Here is a 17,485-nt window from a genome sequence, read left to right as displayed (position 1 = left end):
AATATCATAAAAAACAGAGTAATGTAATTATGCATAGCCTAGTAAAAGGCATGAGAAAAAAAGGATATGTTGCTGTATAAATATCAGAGGTTAGATAGTTGTGGGAGTGTCCATGACAAAGTTTATCAATGTACTAGTGGTCAAAATGAACAGTTTGCTGTGCTAGGGTTTGCACAAGGGCATGATACATCTCCCTAATCCCAAAACTCTGTTTTTCTACCCTTCCCTTCACCAAAACCCTAATTCAATTGCTCTATCTCTTCCTAAAGGTCCCTATGCAATTGAAATCCCTTTCCCTTTGTCAAAGCATGTAAATGAAACCTTATTTCACCTAAAACAAAAAGCATTCATGAAGCTGCTAGCATTGTTAAAAGAACTGCTGTTATAAAGTATAGTTGGCAGAGATTGTTAATGTGTTCCCCAGTCCCAAAACCCTAATTTCCTTTCTCCCTCCATCTCCCTAATACCCTTGATACAAAATATCCCTTTTCCCTTTCAAACTGTCATAAAAACCCTTCCCCTCCCCTATGATCAAATAAGTAAAGATCCCTGTTTCCCATTAAGCATCAATGGCCATTTTAAATGTTGAAAAAACAAAGTATGCTCATGAAAGGCATTCAAAGACAAAATAAAAAGGGAGCAGCCTGTTAATTGCTTGTGGTTGATGCTACCTCATACCCTGATGATCATACCCTCATTCTCTCCATGATGAAAATTTATATTGTCCTTTCCCTTGGTGATCATAACACCTATTTTCCCTAATAAAGTATTTATTTGCAAATGATGAGAGATAGAATGACATATTTGACATTATGTGATTATTTCCTTCAAAGTTCCCTGTTATTTATATATATTTTCCCTTTCCTTATGTAAATTCCCTCCCCTAACATCTCCCTCATGATTTTTCCCCTTGAAAACAACATACTTCTCAGCATTTTTGCAGGCAGGGCAGCAGTCATCTTGGCTTATTTGTTCCACCTTGCTCAATAACATCATGTCAACCACTGAGACTAATGAGCAAGGTGATGACCGATCTTCATCCACGGAGGTTGAGACACAGCGGAGGCCTCGTAAGGGTGGCAAGGGTGGTCACCACAAGAGAGAAGAGCCCACATCCTTGGCAGAGTTGCAGGCTTGCCCATTGGCAGTGACTGGCTTTCAGTACATGTCATGCTATCAGTTTTGCGAGAGGCTTGCACAGATTCAGCATCACAGGGAGCTGGCCCGGTTATTTGTTCTACACCTTCATGACGGGCAGGTCACCCTTGCAGGGGTGAATTTTGTGTTTTCTCCAGAGGCTATTTCACAGGCTACCGGGATACCCAATGTGGGTGAGGTGTGGCCAAAGCGCAAATGGCTGGATTTTGTTTACTTTGAGCCATATGTCAGGCCAACATACATACACAACTTTTCAGGGAACTTTCCTTTCAGATTCCTCCGAGAGGAGTATGCTCCGATCATGCGGCTTATCATGCATTGCTTCACATGTGAGGGAAGGTTTTCACGAGTCTTTGCTTGTCACATTCGCCTGTTGATGCACTTTACCCGAGTGAGGATGATGAACATCCCGGTTTACTTCTTCCAGGATATTCAGAGGATGGTGTTCGTGTTTCAGAGGCAGTCCCCAGCTCAGCAGCTCAGGAGCTTGTGTCATCATGGTCTCATCCAGCTGGTTGTTTCCCATCAGCTGAGCCAGCAGGGCATTTCTTGGGCAGATTTTATCTCCCGTGAGTTCTTCACACAGCCACAGCCAGAGCCAGAGCCAGAGGTCATTCATGAGGCGGGAGGTCCATCACACCAGCCCGATATTATTGTTCTGAGACATGTGGCTTCTTCACCTCGGGTCACCTATCAGAGAGGTCCTAGGACCTTATTTGCAGCAGCTCGACGAGTATTTTCTCCACAGCAGGTGGAAGGGGTCTCGTCATCTTCTTCAGATCAGCGAGTGTTATCTCCACACCAGGTGGAAGGGGCCTCGCATTCTTCATCAGCAGAGGCAGTACGGAAGGGCAAGCAGCCCATGATTGAGGATGAGAGAGCTGGTGATACACATGATGATTTCATTGGTCGTGATGCCCGCTCTCCTTCTTCAGATTTTTATGAGATTATCAGGCAGAGAGAGGAGGAGAACCTCGTGTTGCAGCAAAAGCTCCAAATGGCTCAATGGACCATCACTTATCTAGAACAGCGCACCAAACAATTAGAAGAAGAAAAAGAACTTGATGAGCTATGCAGGATCCGCAATGATCGAACTTTGAACCGTAGGAGGCCCGGTGACCCATTGCCTGCTGACCGGGAGTCCATGCTTATCCGTGTGAATGCACACTTGGAGAGATTGTTAGAGAAGGAAAATCGTGACAAAGAGCTGCTACGCAACATGAAAACACACTATTGGGCAAGATTGCATGTTTGCAAGGCTAAAATGAAAATTCTCCGAAGGAAGCTGTCAGAGGCCCAGAAGAAGAAGAAAAGGACAAACCCACTCCGTATCTTGGCTGAGGCATCCCTCACTCACCATGGTACTCATTAGCCTTCATCCAGCAGCAAAATCAAAAAATTTTGAGAGTTTTGGAGCATTTTGGAAATTTTTTGGAAATTTACAGGTTTTTGCCTGTGGAGTGGTCTCACCCCCGCGCGACCACTCGGGAGGACTGCTCAGAATCACAAAAAGTTGACATTTTTGGAAAGGGCATGCAAAAACTAGAATTACCTATACTTGGGGTCAACTTGATTTTGAGATTTGGGCCTCCAAAAGCTCAAAATACATCAAAATTTTGACTTTCTGCCCACTTTTTGAGTTGCAGAAAGTGACCTTGGGAGATTTGACTTTTGAGGGGTCAAATCAACTCCAAATCCAGAAATTCCACTTGGGATGGAAAGTAGAGACACAGAGCTTTCCAATGAGCCATCTTGCACTTTCTTTGGACAACTAGAACCCACTCAAAAAGTGCTGCAAAGGGGCGCGACCACTCGAGCAGGGGGCGTGACCACTCGAGCTAAAATTGCCAGTTTTGACTTTTCAGGGCTGCAAACTCTATTTTTACCTTGGTTGATCATTTGTACTTGTAAATGATGGATGTATGGATAATTTTCATGGCACATTGATAGATTTAATCTCTTTTAACCCTTCTAGAAGCTTCCTTGATGTAAATAGTGAATATTTAATGCATGGATGAGTTAGCTAAGTTTTAGGGGCAAGTTGTTTTGACTGTCTATTATCTAGTGCTAAGTTTAGAATTAGTTCAAACTGCTCCTAGGAAGCTGAGCTCGACCCCTAGAGGTGGGGAAAGGAGTTAGATGATCTATATTATGCCTTCTCTTACTCATTTTCATGGTTGGACTCTTGTGGGAGAAGCATTATTGTATATTGTACATCTGTTACTGCAATTTAAGGAAAAGGAAGGCCAGGGTTTTGCAGACATCATTGTGGATTCTTGTGGATTGTTGTGTTGATGGTGTGTTCTCTACATGTTATTGTAAGTGTGTTTATGTGTTCCATCTCTTTCTTTGCTACTAATTGAACAGATGAAGTGATAAAGTTTGAATTCATGCATGCCATGCTCAGCTTTTAATTTTGTTCAATATCTATGTTTTCCACTGTCTAAAGAGGATTCAAAGTTGTTGTTTGCCCTCTTTAGCTCCTCCTCTATCATTCCTGATCATCCATCTCAGATTAAGGCATCAGCACTCACTCCTACCTTGCCCCAAAGATCCCCCTGCAAAAACTGAACCCAATCCCCGCACCCTGAATTGTACTCCCTCCAATTGCCACCAAAAACCCCAAAAATCTTTGAGTCAAACTCCCTTATCAATTTACTAGCCTAAAATCTTTATTCCTAATTGGTCAGCTTATCCTATTGAAAGATCTACCAAATCTGACCCGAGAGAGCCTTCTCATACCTCGTAGGGCTAGCTACGAGGTGAAATGGTTTGATGTAGCCTTGAGAGTTTGTCTATCTCAGCCTAGGTGAATTCCAAGCGCTAACAGGGTGCACCAAAAGATGGTAGGTGGGTCGCTCATCATCACTAGAATCCTAATTTTAAAAAATATTGAACATCATTAGTACAATATCAATGATATTAGTAAGCACGTCAATGTAATTGATTTGTTGAAATTACATTATACCAAACAATTATTACCATCGTTGATCCAATATTGCAGCTGGAAGATGCCATGTTCCAATTGGTAAGGTGAAGAGGTTGTCTATTTTCATCTACCAACTGCTTGCAATATGCTACTCCTGATAAGAGCTTCCAATATTTTTGAAATGGAAGAATATTTTCTACATCTGAACTTGATTTTGAATCATGATCTTGCAAATTGGGATAATTTTTTATTCAAATTGACATGGATTAAAAAAACTAAAATCAATTAGATAATCGAAATATAAATAAAATCTGAACTTACTGGAGATGGAAAGGGAGAACTCTGTGAAGGACTTTGATAAACAATATGGAACAAGTTGTAATTTGAAGAATTCGCCATTTGATATTATTGATATTTTTTTCCCACATTTGAGAAAAATCAAAAATAAAATTTTGTGCGCATATCTAAAATTAATCTCGAGAAGCATGTAACCACACTCTGAATTTCAATATAGTTTTCAAACCTTTTTTCAAGAAAAATGTGACTTTAAGCAGAAAATGTATACTATGAACTACTGTAATTTGTGTGGATGCATCCTAAAGGATAATTTGAGATTAATATGCCATTTTATGTGAAATTAAAATTTCAGATAGATTTTCAATCCAACCAATGCGCTTATCAAAATAAAGTGCACCAATGCATTTAAAAAAATAGCATTGGGGCGTTCAAATAATACTTGCACCGGTTTTTGGCATTCCAAAAAAAAATATGTTACCATATCAATGCTCTTCTACAAAAATGCACTGATGAATTTAAAAAAAAACAACACCGCTACACACCTGTTTCCAGATTTTAGAAAATAAAAATAAATCCAACCAACTCAGTGCTCTTATAGCAATCAGAGCATTGATGCTTTTAAATAGCAACCACACTGTTTCTAGATTTCAAAAAAATGTATCATGTCGATGTGTTGAGAATTTTCGGTGCCCCATCAATGTCAGCGCGATTTGTTTATAAATGCACTGGTGCGCTTGACTATCGAACATACTAATGTGCAAAGATTAAAAAAAGACAATATTTTTCTTTCTTTTTAAATTAAAAAACGAGCAGTAATTGATTTTTCGAAATCTAATTTCATAAAGTCTTTTGAATAGTACAAATTTATTCACCATTTCATTATTTTACCCAAAATTTCAAGGGAGTGATTTGTAAGAGAAACATATCAAGAGCATTGTGCAGCAAAAAAATACTTTGGAGTAGCATATTTATTTTGAAAATCAGAAGTTGAAATGTATGGTGATTCATTCAAAAAACCTCATGTATAGTAAATTTTTTAAATTTTATTGTTTATTTTACTAATAATTTTTTTTACAATTCTATTAGGGTTTAATTAAAAGAGAGATCATTTGCATGAGAGGCATATTGCGAGCACTGTGGAGCTGCAAAATATTTTGAATTTGCCGAAAGATCAAAATTTAAAAGGTATGGTGATTTACTCAAAACCCTGGATAGTAAAAATTTTAAATTTTACTATTAATTTCTTTTACAATTTCTATTAGATTTATTCACAATTCAAAAATAAATAAATAAAATCCCTGTATAATAATAAATTTACTAGAGATTTTACTAGTAATTTTTTTATGATCTCTGTTCCTTTTTAAATTTAATTAAAATTCAAGGAAAAAAAATCAATACTTATCTTAAACACTTGCTTCTTCCTGCAAAATTTAACCTTAGGGTTTAAATTCCTCTACTACTTCACAATTACAGTTTTTCAATTTATGCATTTTACATTTAATGGGTTTGTGTACTTACTATATACATGGCATTTGACATCTAAAATAGGGGAATCACTTATTGAATTAGATCCAAACCTAGTCAACTCTCATTGGTTTTCTAAAAACGACTATATGTTCTGTGACGCACCCTTTATAATATAACACATCGATGCTCTTTGTATAATACAACACACCGATATATTATAACACTGTCGATTTTGTCTAGTTTGTTCATCGTTGCTCCTGGTGTAACAAAACATACCAACACGCCTTTTCTAAATAGAACCATTAAATCATTTCGGTGCATTTAGCCTTACAAATCACACCGTCATAATTTAAAATTATTTTTAAAAAATTATTTTTCCATGATGGTGCTAAAATTTTTTCCGCGGTGCACCCTTTGTAATACAATGCACTGGTGCACCATGTGTAATACAACACACTGATATATTATGACACTGTCGGTTCTGTCCAGTCTGTTCATAGTTTCTCTCGGTGTAATATAATGCACTGATGCACCTCTGCCAAATATCATTGTTAAGTCATTTTATTTGTTTGTGAGTAATTGTTAATATTTCCTTATAACAACTCAATGTTTCACTTTTGTATATTTTAAGTTGTTTTACAACAACCATTCTTGAATGTCTTCAAATAGGTGCTAACATACAAAGAAGAGCCATCGGAAGAATTGATTAACATTGAATTAAATAAGGGTTGTGAGTATATGTTAGCATATCAAAATTAATTGTGGAATTTGTAAGTATCTATGTTGTTTTAATTATTTGAGTTTATAATTAATAGAAAAAAAAAAAACCCTTTATATTAAATCTATGATTTATAATGGGATTTAAAACATGCAGGAAATAAAGTATGGAACTATGATACAAGAAGACTTGCTGTAATAAGGCATGAGACTTGGTTTTGAAATCATGTGCACAATTTATGAGTCACTTCTTGCTATGGTACATTGCTATTCAATTTACATTGATGTATATTATTTATTTGAATTTTCATTATTCTCACCATTGTTGATACACTCGTTACACTTTATTTTTATATTTGCAGATGGAAAAAGATCAAGAAGACAAACACAATCGATACAATCAACACAATATTCCTCCAAATAACCCAAGTCATGGAAGTAGCTTGAGAACTGACACCAGTTGCAGTGAAGAATGAAGATCTATTTGGATATCAATGCAACTTGTTGTATTTTTTGAAATAATTGTCTGTGAAAAATAGATATTTTGTTTAATGTAATGGATATTATGTCCCAATTGAAAGAGAAAAGGTTATCAATAATAATCCCATTTTGTATGACAAAGAGCCTCTTATTGATATATAATAAAATACATTTTAATTTATTTTATTGTGTTACCCAATGTCATTGTGAAATGTTACACCACTGATTAAATATATGAATGATTAAATATTATGATGAAGAGATGTGAAATTTGATAATATAACAAATTAATCCAATCATCATATACAAATTCACTAATCAAATTTAATCTATATGAATACTGTTATAAGATATCTGTCAATTTTTCGATGAATACCGAATTTAGAAAATTATAATAAATGCACTGTCATAGGTCTATCTTTCCAAAAAAGAGAAAATATCGTACAAAAGATCGGTGTGGCTTTAACATAAAAATGCACTAGTGCATTATTTTATATAAAAACACTGTGACGACATATTTTTCATGACCGATGTCTTTTCGGAAAACGAAAGCACCAGGGCGTTTATTTTTTCAAGCAATGGTATTGTTTGAGATTAATTCCCCGACGCATTGTAATTTTTAACGCACCAATGCTTTCATAGAACTAACACCCTAGTCCTACAAAAAAAAAAAATTCAGCCCGATACATTATGACAACTAATAGCACCGGTCCTTTTATATAACTAACGCACACATTCATACAAATGATAGGCATCGACGCTACAAGTCTTAAAAAAGCACTGATTCAACAATTATATTTTGCGTGCTGTTCCATGAAGTACACGTGGAAAAAAAAAATCTGCTAGAACCTCCTGCTGCCCATATTTTTTCAGTTGTGTTGAAGTTCCGTTAAAACCTCCGCTAAAACTTCTGCTATCACAAATAGATATTTTTTTGACAATTTTTGCCAATTTTATAACACTAAAAACCTCAGTTATAACCTCTGCTAGAAGGTATTTTCCTTATAATGATAGTTACTTATCCTCTTTTAATTATTGGAGGCCCGACACACTTTTCATGGGCCTTACTGATTTTAGTGACAATGATTCTCGACAAACACAACGGCGAAGAAAAAATTGTATTCTTGACCTTACACTCTCGGCCGTGCTTTATCATTGACACACTATGGCTCTACAAGTTGCTGCAATAGACTATGTATCCTCTTAGATCTTCTATATCTTCCTAGGCTCTACTACCAATTTGTTGGAAAGGTAGAGGAGTAAAGGCACAAAATTTTGCACATAAACAATATCATGAGCTGCGACTCTTCTATTAATCACACAAATTTTATTTTACTTGAATACAATGAACTTATCATGGGGTTTTTATCCTTTTTCAACAAGAAACTCACTCAAAATAACTTCAACATGCAAATGCACACTATATTTTAATTTTTCCAAAATAAGACTGAACTCGAACTAACTCACACTTGACCCATTTAACTCACACTCTAAATTTGAACTGCACTTAACTCAACTTATCCCTTCATGCATCACTCAACTGAGATCTTGTTAGATCTTCATGCAAGAGTAATTACTAGTTCCAACAAGTTGATCTATATCTCTCCATGCCACAAAACATAAACCCTATATTTTAACGGTAGTGTAAATTTGTTGACCATTGGATTTTCCATTTTATGAACGACGTTGTGTAGCAAGGCCACAATTTTGCTCAAAATTTTCGCTAGAATACTGTAATTTTTCAATAAATCTAATATTGAAAGTGTTTGATTTTTTTATAGTGAAAATGGATTCAACACCATTAAAAACCTTGAAAACTCAAAATCCTAAAGTTTAACATATCTAACCCAAATTCCAAAAAAATCCGCTGGATTTTCTCAAAAGGGTGCGAGAGGTTTCATTGTTTTCTGAGCTGGCTTCCTTAGACTACGACTTTTTAGCACTGTTGCGAAGAGTTTTATGCCTACATTGATAACATGTTAAAACTAGAAAGATGCAAAAATAAAAGTAATGGGAAACACATTTAAGCCATTGTACGCCATCTTTATTACTAAATAGATCTTAAAATAATATAATATATCAAACGCGGTTTAAAATTAATGGCTGCCAAATATTCAATACTTTATATGAATAGCTAGAAATATGTTTCTAAAATTAACTCCATCGGAAGAACTAACTCTCCAAATACTGCACTTAAAAACACGTAACATGAAGGATTGTTCTTTAACAGTCTTCCTAAATTCGCGACCAGGCTAGTGAATTTGTGAACCATCGACGCCCATTCGAACCATCTCACATCACTGCCGCATTTTGTGGGATGACTGCAGAGGATTAAAAAGCTTAACCTTTCTCGAAACTTCTTTGCCAGATCCGAAATTGTAGCTAAATATGTGTCTGAATCCTAGTTTTTTATAAGAACAAATAATTCTATGCAAACTGAGGGAATATCATATGATTTTAATGCTCATCATGTTAGAAATTAAATATATCAGTTCACTGGAAGGGTTGATGACGGTTTCACCCAGCAATAATAATGGTTGGCATCAAATTGGTTAACCCGCATAACCTCTTTGTTCATTCCAACAAGATTTCTCCTCTCCCTTCCTCCATCTCATGCATGGTCTCTTCTGGATGTCCATATGAACAAGCTCAAATATCTCCTTGAAGACATTGACAACTCAATAAGCCTTCAAATTATTTGAAAATTTGGCTACTTGAATGCCTTGTCGAATTCGATATGCTGGCTCATCAACGGTCAAATTAGACACGATTTATATCCAGAATAAGACCCTGCCCAATTTTTTCAGAGGGTTGGTGTATCTGAAACCGCTAAATCTGGAGGGATCCTGCTATTTTGGCTACTGTTAGAGATACTTAGAGATGGTTTGGAAGCAATTAATAAATACATGAGCAAACAGGTTCTGGATCTATCATAGATTAAGACTGGCAGTTACCGAATCACCATATAATTAAAAAAAAATACATAGGTCAACCAGCATCTTATGCCTTATGCCACGTGGCCTCTTAGTTCTCCAAGGAAATTTTGCACGTAAGTGGTAAGTGGTTATCTTGCAGTAGTGAAGCTGTGGCAATGTGAATTTTGGCAAACAAATGACATGGCACAAATACATAGGTGAAATGGGATTTCCATCCAAACAATTATTTCACACAACGTGGCTCCTCCTTCACACTGAAATGCAGGCCTCACCACGTAATCCAACTGCTACCATATGGCCATGACATGGACAACCTTAGATGGATTATAAAAATAATAAAGTGACATGAAAATTATTTAGAAAATATTTATGCCTTGCCACGTAAGCCAACTGCTACCATATGGCCATGACATGGAAATCCTTCGTTGGATTGGCAACAAAAAAGTGACATGAAAATTATTTAGAAAACCTTTATCAAGTAACCTTCTCATCGATTAAAAAATCAACCCTATTAGATATAAACAAATTATTTACATGTTTCAAAATGTCCTATCATAAGTCTTCATAGTCCAGTGAAATGCATATCATTCTATTTAATATTATGAAAGTAAACAAATAAAAAATTAATCCATCATATTATACTAGTGTATTTCCAAGTGCAACAATACCTAATGTAGATATATCAAACACAAATACCCAACATAAATGTAGGCTATATGAGTGGAATTTTACTAGCTTTGTGGCGTTGATCATTGTTGAATGTTTCATAATAGATTTCCCTTTGGATGGAATCAAAGACATTTCTTGAAAATGCATTTTCCATACTATTTTGTTCCTGGTATATATTACCAAATTGCATCTCACCAAAAACAAATCATTTTGTTGATTCTTTGCATCCAAATAGTTAGCAATGGAGGATCAAAATATGGCTTCTTTAAAACCCAATCAATTACCTCTTTAGAATATCTAAATATGTTCAATTTCTCAATGTAAATCCACTTAACACAATAAAGGACACCCCACAAAACAATGATTTCTGCCTTTGTGTTGGAGTCATAGCTACAATTCTAGTAGAAATAATAATATTGTCCAAGCCTTAAGATAATGAATGCCCCACACTCACATTAATTATTTATTGCAGCAACATCGAAAAAATTGTTGGCATTGTAGTGTTGGAATTGATGTCAACATGGTCATGGTGTTGCTTGGTGATGTGTGTTTGGCTTGATGGTCTTATTAGTTGGCACTGATGTCAACATACATATGACTAGACCTAGTGGAGGCGATTTGGAGATGGATTCCACATGTGTGATGGATGTTTGGCTTGAAGGCCTTGTTAGTTGGCATTGATGTCAACATAATTATGACTAGACCTAATGGAGATGATGTTGTGGATATTGAGTAGAGTTGGATTCCACATGTGATGATTGTATTGAGGTTGGCAGTTTTTTGTTGGTTGGAGACGTTGCTGCTATAGGTGGTTCAAGTGCTGCTTTAGATCTTCCATATGTCTCTATATGTCTTGGAGACATTGGATATGTTGTTACATGTGTTGAATTGTGGATGTTTGTGTTAGAGGTGCCTCTATTAGTGTTGGAGGCAGTTGTATGACATGATGCTACTAGTACAGTAGTTGGAGATGCTGCTACATGAGTTAGAGTTGTTGCTACATGTGTTCGAGATGTTGTGGTTGTTGCTTAAGGAGATGGAGGTGTAATGTGGGGTCACACATTTAGGGGGATAATTTGTGCTCTCACTACTGATTCACCCCAAGCAACAACCACAACATCTCAAACACCTAGTTGATGTCTAGGTGTAATGGGGGGTCACACATTTAGGGGGAGAGTTTGTGCTTCCACATGGACTTGCGGTTTTTGGCATCATGCCAACTTTGGAGGAGTCTTATTATGCTTATTTATCATGAGTGTGTTGTAGGAATGGAGTTTTTGATGTTGCTTCCATATAGCTCCAAAATCATATATTTTGCATGACATAGTTGGTATATTGATGATGATCATATTTCTAGATGATATTTATCTCATATGTTTTCATGCATATGTAGTTGCTATGGAGATCAGATGGTGTGTTAGAGTTGGCTCATCTAGATTATGCACTTTATGGTTCATGTTTTTTATTATAGATGATTTATATCGTTTCTCATGTGTTTTTGGATGGATGAGTTATGATTATTGCTGCTCATATGTGGAGTATACATGTTTTGTTTCTCACTTATTTATTGCTTATGCCTCATTGATGATATGTTTCTCACCTATGCTGAGGATAAGTATTTGCTGCCTATGATGTTTTGGTATGATGGGTGTTGCTGCTTAGTTTTTTTCTCATGGCAAGAGAGAGTATGTTGAAGACATGAGGTTGAGGATTGATGCACATGTGGAACATGGTGATGGCCAAGATGTTGAGTATCCATGCACTAGCATATGATGTTGTTAGTGCCTCACTTGTTGCTGCTACACATTGGGAGAGCTTATGTCATTGCTCATGGTGGCCTTATGTTTTTTTGCATATGCCATGGATTATGTTATTGTTGCTTATATATGGAGCATATATTGTTTCTCATTGATGTCGTGAACTCATGTTATACTATTGTATTGGGCATGTATTGAATAAAGCACCACTGTGTGTAGATCTAAAATCCATGTACTATCATTGTATCGTCTTTTGGGTGTATTTATCATGGAGAGGCCAATGGTGATTAACATGTCTTGTCATTAGATATGTATGGGTCAATTGGAGTCCAAGTCTTGTTTCATCTTGTATATCTTTGATGTAGACCCACATATTGGGCGCATGATGTAAACTTGGGTCCATAGAGTCATTATTGGTGATAGGAGGCTTCATAGAGGATTCTTATGTCAGTCCTATGTATTTGTCACAACTATGTATTTGCTCCATGAAGAATTATATTGTATTGTAATGTGTTGTATATCATGTCCCAAGTCAGTTGGAGTCATGGTACTTGTGTAGTAGTCTCTTGAACTTTGCAAGGAGGCTTATTGTTGCAAGAAGATGTGTTGCTTCAGCAGACATAGTGTATGATTGTAGCTCCATTACATGCTTAGGGGGAGCATGTTCATTCTTTAGAGTTGGTATGGAATTAGATAGAAACAAGATTGGTAGCTGAGGTTCCTATTTTTTTCTACATCATTCTTGTATCAGCATGTTGTTCATTGTGATAGGGGGAGTCCTTCTCTTATTTGATATTATTGGCATTGTACTTCAGCGTTTGTATGGCCCTTTTCCACTGATGTCAAAGGGGGAGAGAACTTGGATGGTTAGAGAGTGAAACTTCAGTGTTTGGAGTGTATGGAGATCAACCTCACTTGTTGGATGGAGGTTGACATCAATGACAAAGGGGGATTTTGTTGGCATTGATGTCAACATGGTCATGGTGCTACTTGGTGATGTGTGTTTGGCTTGATGGTATTGTTAGTTGGCATTGATGTCAACATATTTATGACTAGACCTAGTGGAGGTGATTTGGAGATGGATTCCACATGTGTGATGGGTGTTTGTCTTGATGGTGTTGTGGCTATTGAGTAGAGTTGGATTCCACATGTGATTATTAGTTTGAGGTTGGCATTTTGTTGTTGGTCGGAGATGTTGTTGCTCTAAGTGGTTTGAGTGTTGCTCTAGTTGTTGCATATGTCTCTATATGTCTTGGAGACATGTTGCTACATGTGTTGAGTTGTGGATGTTTGTGTTGGAGGTGCCTCTAACACTATAGGAGGAAGTTGTATTACATGATGTTGTTGTTGCAGAAGTTAGAGATGCTAGTATAGGAGTTAGATATATTGCTACAATTGTTCGAGATGTTGTGGATGCTTCTTGAGGAGCTCGGGGTGTTGATCTTGGTGTTAAGGTTGGAAGAATAGGTATTGTAAGTCACTGACTTGTTGTTAGCCTATGTAATCAATTGAATACCTATTACAGAGGCTTGGAGGTGAGTTCATATGTCGAAGAAGATGTTCCATCAATTGGTAGAGGTTCTGGGCTGAAGGACTAATGTTTTACCTTAGATTTTTCCCAATTCTCATGGAGACAGGCTCATCAAAGCAACTGAAAAGCTCCAGTCACATGGAGGCATGCTCATGAGATTAACTATGACTCTGAGCTACATAGAGATAGTGTTGTGTGAGAAACTGTTTTTCTTGAGAATTTCTCCACATTCCTCCTGTTGATCAACTAATTTTTGTGTTTGATCGACATCCTTGATCAAAACTTTTTTATTTATGGTCAAAAAAGTTTGTGGGACCTCGATAAGTTGATTAAAGTTTAAAATATCAAAAAGGCAAGTGGAGTTAGTGGTTGATTGATTCAATGAGTTGAATCTGGATCAAATCAAGCATATGAACCTGATTGTTGAGCTCAATAGTTCTGTGTAATTATTGAGTTGAGCACTTGAGTTTATCCATATATTGGAGAAAGCTCATTGCTATTATGGTTAATTGTCTAGTTGTGGTGTGGAGTGAGTGTGAGCGAAGACCCTGCAAGATGTGTGAGTTGTCTATGTAGATTTTATGAATCAATTTACAGTTGTAGAACTAGATATATGAAGTTTATTTCAGCCATTATATTATGTAGTGAGTGAGGTGTTGATATGTGGATTGGAGTAGAGTTTGAGGAGATTGTTTTGTAGTTTGTGTGGGAATTTTGTGTGGAAATTTTGATTGCAGTTGGTGCTGCAAATTTTCTATTTCATTGTTTGCTTTGATTTTATGTTGTTGCAGTGCTCATGTTGAGAAATTATCTGTTCTAGTCTGAAATATTTTGAAACTAGAACCACATAGAGGATAGGAGTTAGAGGACTCCGATGAAATCAATATAAGTGAGCAGTTTTCTCAAATCCAATGGTGGTTGGATAGTTCAGAAGAAACTGTGCAAGGCTCATTGGTCGTGGTGGAGATTCAATTGTTAGTTCAGGAGCATCCAGCCGAGGATCATTGATCATGGTGGCCTTTAGCGGATGGTATTCCATAGATCCACTTGAGAAATAGTCTCTATATTTGTAACTCTATGTAAAGAATTGTTTGACATAATAGAATTTGAGCAACACATTAGTAGCAAGGTGGTTTTTTTCCTGGGGAATGGTTTTCCACCAAAAACACTAGTGTCTATTTTGTTGATTTATTTGATGGTTGCTTGTCTATTTTGATGATCTGATCTATGGTTGTGTGTTTCATTTTGTGTATGTATTAAAAGAATAATAATTTTGTGAAAATTTTATATATGCTCTCACTACTGATTCACCCCCCCTTTCAATAGTGATCTAGTTTCCAACAATTGGTATCATAGAAGGGATCTCAGTTGTAGCTTGATCACTGGAGAGTGGATCTTGGGGATTCTGGAAGAAGTTTTTTAAATTTTCCAAAATGGATCAGAAAGGTGTTCTAGTACTTCATGAAGGTAAATTTTCAACTTGGAGAGTGAATTTGGATTCATATTTTTTATTCGTTGATGACGATATTTTGCTATCTGTTGAATATGGAGTTAAATATGAATATAATGATTTGGTTGAAAACATTATTTTGAATATTATTTCAAAATATGATAACATGCATATGAAGCATTGTGAGACTTCCAAAGAAATGTTGGATAGGCTACAAAATTTGTATCTTGGAGGAAAAATGCATTTTTCAGAAATTGAGAAAAATGCATAGGATTATATTTTCATTGTAGTACAAATCTATCCTCCTCATAAGAAGAAGATGAGAGATTTAGTGATTGCAAAGATGATGAGCAATCCAAGATAATGGCACTAGAATGAGAAATTAAAAGGATCATGGCTAAAAATAAAGATAAATGGATGATGCCGCAAATTTGTGATGAAAAGGAGTGTGCACTCAAAGAAGAAATTTCAGATCTGAAATTTCAACTGGAAAAAGAAATGGAGATTCAAATTGAAATGAGGAAGTAGTAGAAGGAGTTGGAGGATGAATTTTAGAAATTGAAGAGTGAAGCAATTTTTGCAAGAGAGGAATTGGAGAGGTTCAAGACTAGTGCTCAAGCAATAAAAAGCAAATCTGAAAACTATGGAGCAGATAGTTGCAGCAAAAATAATAAGAACCAGCAGCCATGCAAGAAGCAACATAACAAGCGAAGAATACCAAAGAAGAAGAATATAATTGGGAAGTGTTATAATTGTGGATTTCATGGTCATATAGCAGCAATATGTGGTAATGGAGAGATATAATAAAAGGAGCAACCAAAGGAGAAGCAACATCAAGCATGCATGCAAAGAGGATCTCCATTCGTCAGGTATAATGGTTGATTTTTTTATTATTGTTTCTCATGCAATGATTTTGGCTGTAGGGCTATTGATTGCAGGGCACATGCAAGGAATGGAAATCATATCAATAGAATACATCAACTTATTCCTCTATTCCTTGGTCACATTACATGTTTTTTATGTGAAAATATTGGCCATAAGGCGAAGGATTGAAAATTTACCATGTGTTATAGGAGATTGAGCCAGAGAAAGAAGAACATGAAAATCCAACCTTATAAGAAGAAGAAGGATCAATAGATGAAATTTTGGAGGAGAAAAGGGAAGAAAGGGTCTCCCACCAAAAAATGAGCCCTGCATGGTCTTAGGGGGATCATATGGTTGTGTTGCACGCAATGTTTTATTGTGTAGACATATGGGAAAGTGCATGAGAAGACAAATATTCATTTTTAGAGATGCATGTGTTTAGGGGGAGTACATGAGGTTTGAAGTTCGTTTTTATACTTGTTCTATTTCTATTCCAGTTTGATTTTAATTGGAGCAGCCATGTACATTTGTTGATAGTTTTGGAGCAGCTATATGTTTTGGTTTATGTTGATGCTAATGTTGATATGGAAGCCATATAGTTATATGAATTGTATTGGTGTGATGGGGGGTCACACATTTAGGGGGAGCATTTATGCTTCCAAATGGACTTGTTGTTTTTGGCATCATGCTGACTTGGGAGGAGTCTTACTATGATTATTTATCATGAGTGTGTTACATGAATAGAGTTTTGAAGTTGCTTCCATATAGATCCAAAATAATATTTTGCATGATATAATTGGTATATTGATGATGATAATATTGCTAGATGATGTTTATGTCATATGTTGTCATGCATATGTAGCTGCTATGGAGATCGGATGGTGTGTTGGAGTTGGCTCGTCTAGATTATGCACTTTATGGTTCATTATTTTAATTCTAGATGCTTTATATTGTTGCTCACGTGTTGTTCGATGGATGAGTTATGATAATTTTTTCTCATATGTGGAGTATACATGTTTTGTTTCTCATTGCTTTATTGCTTATGCCTCATTGATGATATGTTTCTCACCTATGATGAGGATACATATTTTTTGTTGCTTATGATGTTTTGGTATGATGGATGTTATTGCTTGGTTTTTTCTCTCATGGGGAGAGAGAGTTTTGAAGACATGAGTGGTGGGCTCCAGTATTGCAGCAATAACGCTGCAACTCCTGGGACTCCCTTATTTA

Source organism: Pinus tabuliformis, chromosome 8 (genome assembly GCF_031772625.1).
Source record: "Pinus tabuliformis cultivar Carrire ecotype Pingquan chromosome 8, CPIR1, whole genome shotgun sequence".
In the NCBI taxonomy this organism is placed as follows: Eukaryota; Viridiplantae; Streptophyta; class Pinopsida; order Pinales; family Pinaceae; genus Pinus; species Pinus tabuliformis.
This window is presented reverse-complemented; position numbering follows the sequence as displayed.